Source organism: Elephantulus edwardii, unplaced genomic scaffold, assembly GCF_000299155.1.
Source record: "Elephantulus edwardii isolate Elephantulus edwardi_28Jun2011 unplaced genomic scaffold, EleEdw1.0 scaffold00010, whole genome shotgun sequence".
Taxonomy (NCBI): Eukaryota; Metazoa; Chordata; class Mammalia; order Macroscelidea; family Macroscelididae; genus Elephantulus; species Elephantulus edwardii.
In genome coordinates, this window is record NW_006399760.1 from 34559696 (window position 1) to 34567871 (window position 8176).

Consider the following 8176-nt stretch of genomic DNA (forward strand, 5'->3'; position numbering starts at 1 on the left):
ATTGGGCCGGGAGTGTCAGAGACAGTGTGATTGGCACAGGACTGAGCAGGTTTTAGGGCTGTTGTACATAGGGTGGCTATGAGTCGCAAACAACCTGATGGCACATAACAACATAACAACAACATATGTCACACAGGAGGTAATTGTCCATCTTTTTTGTCAGAGGATCTGGTAGACTTGGACTGGCTGCCTTTGTGTTGGCAGTGCAACTCCTTATCCATTAGACCACTAGAGCACCTTCCCAGAGAGTAAGAAGGTATCCCCCACTCCCTAATTTATCCTCAACACATAGAGAGAAAAGGAGGAAGCAATTACCTGGATTCCAATTGATAAAGTTCAATGGCTTGTGGTCTGACCATTCCCAGCCTCGAGCAGAGTAAAGCTGATTTAAGCCAATCCAGAAAATTCTAGCAATCCCTTCTTTTTCTGAAAGAAAAAAAAAAATAAAACACTGTTTAAAAATTACAACAATATCTAAGTTACTGTCTAAATCAGGTAGAAAAAGCAATCTCTTAATTTCCTTGTCAGTAAGAAATGCCAATGGAAAGCCATCTACCAACAAAGGCAAGTGACGCTAATAGACAACAAATTTCCAGACTACTAAGAAACCCAATTAATTCTGCTTTTTGAATCCTATTTTGAAGCACTGAGTTTTCCATTGTTGTTGTTGTTGTTATGTGCTGTCGAGTTGCCTGTGACTCAGAGAAATCCTATGTACAATAGCCCTAAACCCTGCTCTATTCTGTGTCAATCTTACTGTCTCTGACACATCTAACCCCTATTACTCCAAGCACTGAATCAATCCATCTCATTAAGAGTATTCTTCCAAGATAAGAACAGACTTTCCTCAGATGAGCACTATTTTTAACCTTCCTGTACTGACAGATTTATCATAACTAACATCAAGTATATATCTAGATTTTGAGGATCTGATTGTATTTTAGATTCCTTAAATTAATACATATATTACTATGTTATTTCCCAGGTATTGTTGTTATGTGTCATCAAGTTGGATCTGTCTCGTAGCTGGCCCTCCAGTGGGTTTTCAGAGGCTAAAAAATCACATGCTAGGAGACTGCCCATGGAGCAGTTGGGATATTCGAATCACCTGCCTTTGCGTTGGCAGTGTTAATTCCGTACTGCTTTGCCACCAGAGCTGCCTCATGAACGAGGGATAAAAAAACTGAAAAAGACAAAGTCTATATGCTCATGGGAGGGTAAATATAGTAAAGGAAAACACATACAGATCCAAAAATGATAAAGTGTTATAGGTACCAGGTTAGGAAAAAAAGTTATATATATATATGTGTGTGTGTGTGTGTGTGTGTGTGTATACTGTTTTTTTTCTTGTGTGTGTATTACTTTTTAAAATTTTTGTACTGGTTGATTTTAAAAGTTCGTATACATTGTTTTTCACACCAGATTTTTCTCAATTTCTTCACTCCCTCTCCCTCCAATCATCAAATTTTATGACTCTGATTAACCATCCCTGCCTCACCATCCACACACTTCTGCTCCCCTCCCTTGGATCCTCATACTCATGCTACAATAATGGTCTTAAACAGTATTTGTCCTTATGGAACTGAGTTAGTTCACTCAGCATAATGCTCTCCAGTCCCTCCCAAGTTAGGTAGTGATTTATAAAATCATTGCTCCTCTGTGCTTCATAGTATTGTGTGAATATATCATAGTTTCTCAATCTATTCTATTGTAGTTGGACATTTGGGATGTTTCAATGTTCTTGCAATGGTGAGTAATGCTGCTATGAACACTGGTGTAAAGTCTCTGTTTATGCTTCAGTTCTCATTTTGTCAGGGTATATTTCAAGGAACAGCTGGGACATATAGAATTTCTGTGTTCAGCTTTCTAAGGAAACATCAAACTGCTTTCCAGAATGGTTGTACAATAATAGGTACATAGACCAATGGAACAGAACTGAGAACCCAGAAATGGACTCAGCTATCTATAGTCAACTGATATATGACAAGGAAATAAATTTCCTTTCCAAATGGGGAAGTAACAACCTCTTCAACAAATGATGCTGGCAAAATTGATGAAGAATTTGAAGTTAGTTGAGTGTCAGTCTGAAGGATCAGAGTAACTGATGTAATGGTTTCCAGAAGATAAAAATAATATTTACAAACAAGAAGAGTTAACAGGTTGGTATATGTAAAATGTGTTGAAATTATTCTGCTGGAAAAATAATAATTTATTAATTTCTTTCAAGGAATTGTGCACAATATATTATTATGCACACATGTATATACATATATATGCATATATTTTGCATATCAACTCAACAACTCAACTCATTGCTATCAAGTTGTTATTTTTCTAAATCATTGCTCCTAAGTGCTGTGGAGTATTTCATTGTGTGAATATACCACAATTTCTCAATCAATTCAGTTCTGGTTGGACATCTGGGCTGTGTCCATGTTCTTGCAATGATGAATACTGCTGCTATGAACACTGGTGTACAAATGCTCTCCAACACTTGTTGCTTGCTGTCCTGTAAAACTTCCCATTGCTACTGAGTGAGATGGTATCTCACTGTAGTTTTGATTTGCATTTATTTTATTGCCAGTGATTTTCAGCATTTCTTTATGTGTCTGTTAGCCATCCAAATATCTTCGTCTGTGAAAAGTATTTCCATGTTGTTCCCCCATTTTGTAATTGGGTTCTCAGTCTCGTTCTTCTGGAAGCCCTGTAGTATTCTGTGAAATTTTTTTATGAGACTTTGTCTGAGACGATATTGCCAGATATTTCTTCCCAGTTGTTAGGTTTTCTTTTCACCTATTGGAAAAAGTGTTTTTAATGAACAAAATAATTTAATCTTTGGAAGGTCCCGTTCATCAGTTTTATTCTTTCCTGGTTGTGCATTTCTGGCTATATATGTCAGCCTCTTCATACTGTAGCCTAGGTCTTCTAAGCTTGGTCCTATTTTGTGTTTTATAATCTTTATCATTTAGGGCTTTACTCCCAGATTTCTAATTTACCTTGAGCTGATTTTTGTTTATGGTGTGAGATGTGGTTCATGCTTCAACTTTCTGCAAGTAGCAGTCCAGTTTTACCAGCACCATTTGTTAAAGAGGTTGTCATTTCCCAATTTGATAGGTTTTATATCCTTGTCAAATATATCAGTTGACCATAGATAGCTGGGCCATTTTGAGTTCTCAATTCTGTACCATTGTTCTGTGTCTATCATTGTACCTGTACCATGCTGTTTTGTTTATTATCATTGTGTATAGGTTTTGAGACCAAGGAGTGCTATGCTTCCCATTTAATTTTTGTTTTTCAGAAGTGTTTTGCTTATTCAAGGTCTCTTTCCCTTTCGATCTCCTTGAAGAAGGAATTTGATATCTGTATTGGGATTGGGTCAAACATGTAGACTGTAAAATAATTTTTATCATATTCCAGGAAAGCCAAGGAAACTATGACATATTTATGATCTGGTTAATCATATCCTGATTCCTTTAATTGATTTCTAGTCAGAGGATGTCTATTCATATGTAATGCAAGTCCAACACATCCTAACCTTTTCAATGTCTATGTTTTCTTTTTCAGAATAGTTTTAAGGTATCCCTAACAGGAAGTGACCACTCCTAGAGAACAATCCTATCTCTTACATGCACATTTCTAAGCAGTTGTGATGCCATAGGCTTACTGTTCAAAATGGCTTTCCTGTTTCCTTTGGCCACAGGAACATGAAACAGAGTATGTATAATCATATGGGATTGGTCTGTTTCCCCAACCCCATGATGTTTAAATTGAGCAAATTTAGAAGCAAAGGTGGGACTCCAAATATCAGCAAGGAAAAGAAACCAGGGAGTGCAATTCACATTCTTCAGGACCAGAGATTCCTGTATCAGTCAGATTGGGACCTACAAAACACAGTAGCAGCTGCCTTAGTGGAGAGCGGGCCAGGAAGGCCAAACTGACTCCGAAACAAACCCTTTCCCTCACCAGCTCCACATATTGGTACACGAAAACAAATGGAATTAGGTCTAGAGAACAGAAAGTAGAAAACAAGTTCTTTGACATGGTATGAAATTTACCATCAAGAAAATGTCCATTTTTCTGCTAATTAAGTCTAGTTCCACCCAACCAATAGCAACCAAAACCAGAGCAATAACATTCTCCACCACGTCCTGCATGTGTCCAACTTTCATTTCCCAGACTGAATCAAGTAATTTGATGGCTCAATCTCAGTCTAGTTCATCTTTGTCACCCTTAGTTTTTCTAGTCCAATGTTTATACAGGGTAGTTTTTCATTACAAGGATTGTTTTTATTATAGTTGTTGTTAGGTGCTGTCGAGTTGCTTGGGATTCATAGTGACTGTATGTACAACAGTTCTGAACCCTGCTCTATCCTGTGCCAATCTTATTGTCTCTGGCCCCCCTCCCCCCGCCCCGACTCTCCAGTCACTGAGTCAATCCATCTCATTGAGAATCTTCCTCTCTTGCACTGTCTCTCCATCCTCCCAAGAATGATGTCCCTCTCCAAGGACTGGTCCCTCTTTGCAACATGTCCAATGTAGGTCAGATGAAGCTTCAAAATCCTTGCCTTCAAGGAGCAGCTTGGTTTCACCCTCTCCAGGACTAACTGGTTTGTTCCCCTGACAGTCCATGGTATATTCAATATTCTTCTCCAGAACCATAACTCAAAGGCATCAATTATTTTTTCTGTCGTTGCTAGTCATTGTCCAGCTTTCTGAAATATAGCAAGTAATTGTGAAGACTATGGCCTGGATCAGGCACACCTTAGTCTCCAGACTGACATCCTTGTTCTTCAGTACTCTGGAGAGGTCACTGACAGCAGACTTTCCCAGTGCAATTTGTCTTTTGATTTCCTGGCTGCTGGTAACAAGACTGTTGACTGTGGAGCCAAACAAACTGAGCTCTTAATAATCTCAATCTCTTCATCGTCTATCATGATGCTTCCAATAGACCCAGTGGTGAAAATCTTTCTTTTCTTGATGTTGAGCTTCATATTGGAGACGGAATCTTTGACTTTCTGCAGCAAGCACTTCAGGTTCTCCTCAGTTTCAGGAACCAGGGTTGTGTCATCTGCATAATGCAGGTTGTTGATGAGTCCATTCCTGGTGCCCCACTCCTCCTCATAGACCCCAGCCTCCCGGATGATCTGTTCCACATATAGATTGCAAAGGTATGGAGATAGGATGCATCTCTGGTATACACCCTTTCTGATTTTCAACCATGAAATGTCTCCTTGCCCTTTTCTGATGACTGCCTCCTGGTCCTGGTATAGGTTTTGCATAAGCATAATCAAGTGTTCTGGGATTTCCATTCTTCACAGAGTCAGTCATACATCATTGTGATCCACACAGTCAAATGCCTTGTCATAGTCCATGAAACACAGATAGACATTCCTCTGTTACTCTCTGCTTCCAGCCAAGATCCATCTGACATTAGCTATAACAGTCCTAGTGCCACGACCTCTTCTAAACTCAGCCTGTACTTCCGGAAGTTCTCTGTTGATGTGTTTTCTAGTCATTTTTGGATCACTTTCAGCAGAATGTTGCTTGTATGTGATAATAATGATATTGTTTGATAATTTCTGCATGCTGTAGGGTCACCTTTCTTCAGAATAGGAACAAATATGAATCTTTTCCAATCAGTTGGCCACCTGGTTGTCCTCTAAATATCTTGGCACAACTTGGTGAGTGCATCTAGGGCAGCATCTGTTTGTTGAAATATAACAATTAGCATGCCATCAATTTCTGGGGCCATGTTTTTTTGCCAAGTCTTTCAGAGCAGCTTGAACTTCTTTCTTCATCATCACAGACTTTTGCTTATACTTAATATTAATGTTCAGAAACAATATAAGTGACACACACACACACACACACACACACACACACACACACCAGCTCTGGTGACTTAGTGGCTAGAAGTTATGCTGCCAACCTAAAGACATGAAATTTGAATTCACCAGCTGCTCCTCCAGAGAAAGAGGAGTAATCTCCCATGTAATTTACTGCTTTTGAAAACCTGCTGGAAGGTTCCCTTTGCATTAGTTCCAACACAATGGTACACAACAATAACAACTATTATACATAGATGCATTCAGTAATAAAAGGGGAAACAACTCAATAGAAAAATGAGCAGAAGAGCATGAGTTGAAAAATACAAGGAGAGAATATACAAAAATCATGAGATGCAAAAGCACAATAATTAGCAAGAAATTAAAAACTAAAAACATCATTTCACATCAATCGTATTGGAGTTAGGGAACGGGAGATCTCTAAAGTAACATGACAAAGTGTTGTCATTGTTTTTGTTAGGTGCCATCAATTTGACTGTGACTTATAACAACCCTATGAATAGATCTTTACTTTGCCCTATCCTAACTGTCCTCACAATGTCTATCAAGTTCAAGCCCGTTGCGGTAGTCACCATGCCAGTCCATCTTGTTGAATGTCTTCCTTTCTTTCATAAATCCTCTATTTTTCCCAGGATGACGTCTATCTCTAAGCTAGTTCCTCCTCAAATTATGCCCGAAGTATGTGAGATGAATCGTGACAAAGTTTTTGTACGTGTTCAATCAGGATAGTTACACAGGACTCTCTTTTTATTATTTTCTATTTTTGTCTGTGTGATTCACAGGTTAGAATTTTTTTTTTTTTTTTGCTTAGGCCGCCGGGACGTGGGTGACATGAGGTTGGCTGTGGACACACTTCAGGACTGCCTTTCGCTTTCGGCGCCATCTTCGTCACAGGTTAGAATTTAAAATAGCTAAATAAGCACCTCCCTCAGGGGAGAGTACTGATGGCACAGTGATTAAAGTGCTTGATATCTAACCAAAACATTTGTGGATCAAACTGACCAGACAGATGAAAGATGAAACAATCAACTTTTGTAAGTTTTCAGCCTTCTAAACCCTATTTGGCAATTCTACTCAGTCTTAGAGGATTGCTTTGAGTTAGAATCAATTGGATGGCAAAGGTTTTGATCTGGGAGAAAAAACCCCTCAAAAGTAGAAAATTCCATTAACTCATTGTTTCCATGACTTTAAATCCACTTTACGATCTCTTAAGCCTGTCCTTGCTTCTAGCAGGACTATTCTCTTTGACTCACATGTGAGAATTATTACTGAAGCCATCTATTATTAATTATACAATCATCCTCTTTAGCTTGGGTTCTCTACTTTTCAGTGCTCAGAAGGTTTAAGATTTACCATTTTTCAAATCCTTTCACTTAGAATTAGAAAAGCAATTTTCTGATTTCTGAACATGAATCTTTTTTTTTTTTTTAGTTTAGTTTCCCTCACAGGATATATTTTCATGGATAGAGTGTGTGTTTTCTTGCTAATGTTTTTCAGTTTGAAGTTGAAGTTTAAATGCAAAACTATGTCTGGATATGAAAGTAAAAGAAGAAAGACATCATGACAAACTTACCAGTTTACCACATTCAAAGGAAACCTACCTTTAAGGTAAGTTAATTCAGCAGCACTGTTGATACTCAGTAAATCAGCTCCTTGATGTTGACATGAAACATAAGCTTCTTTCCAAGAAAGAGCTGCCTGAGTATTAAATTGGTAGCAACTTCCAGTCTCCTTGTTCTTTTCCCAATTATTTTCACAACCATTTTCTGTGAATGAAAAGATACATTAGTGACCATAAAGTAATGAAATGTTTCCTACTAATACCCTATGCAACTAAAATCTTGCTGAAGATTATTTAAAAAACAGCTAGAATAGTACATAGGAGCACCAGAAATTCAAGCTGGATTTAGAAGAGGTTGTGGCACCAGAGAAATCATTGTCAGATCGATCTTGACAGAAAGCAGAGAATACCAGAAGGATGTCTCTGTTTTATTGACTATGCAGACTTTGTGGATCACAACACATTATGGCTAACATTGAGAAGAATGGAAATCTCAGAACATAATAAAACTCATGCAAAACCTAGACAAAGAGACTATTTTCCAAACAGAATAAGAGAACACTGTATGGTTTAAAATCAAGACAGGTGTATGTCAGGAATATATACTTTCATCACCCAATGAGAAGCTGATACTCAGTTGTATCCCCCTAAAGTGTATAAAAAAACCAACTTTGTCTGCTCTGGGTCGGCTCCTTTGTCTCCTGCCAGAGATAAGGGTCGGCCCGGAGCTCCGCAATAAACCTCTTATCTCTTGCTGTTGCATCAAAAAA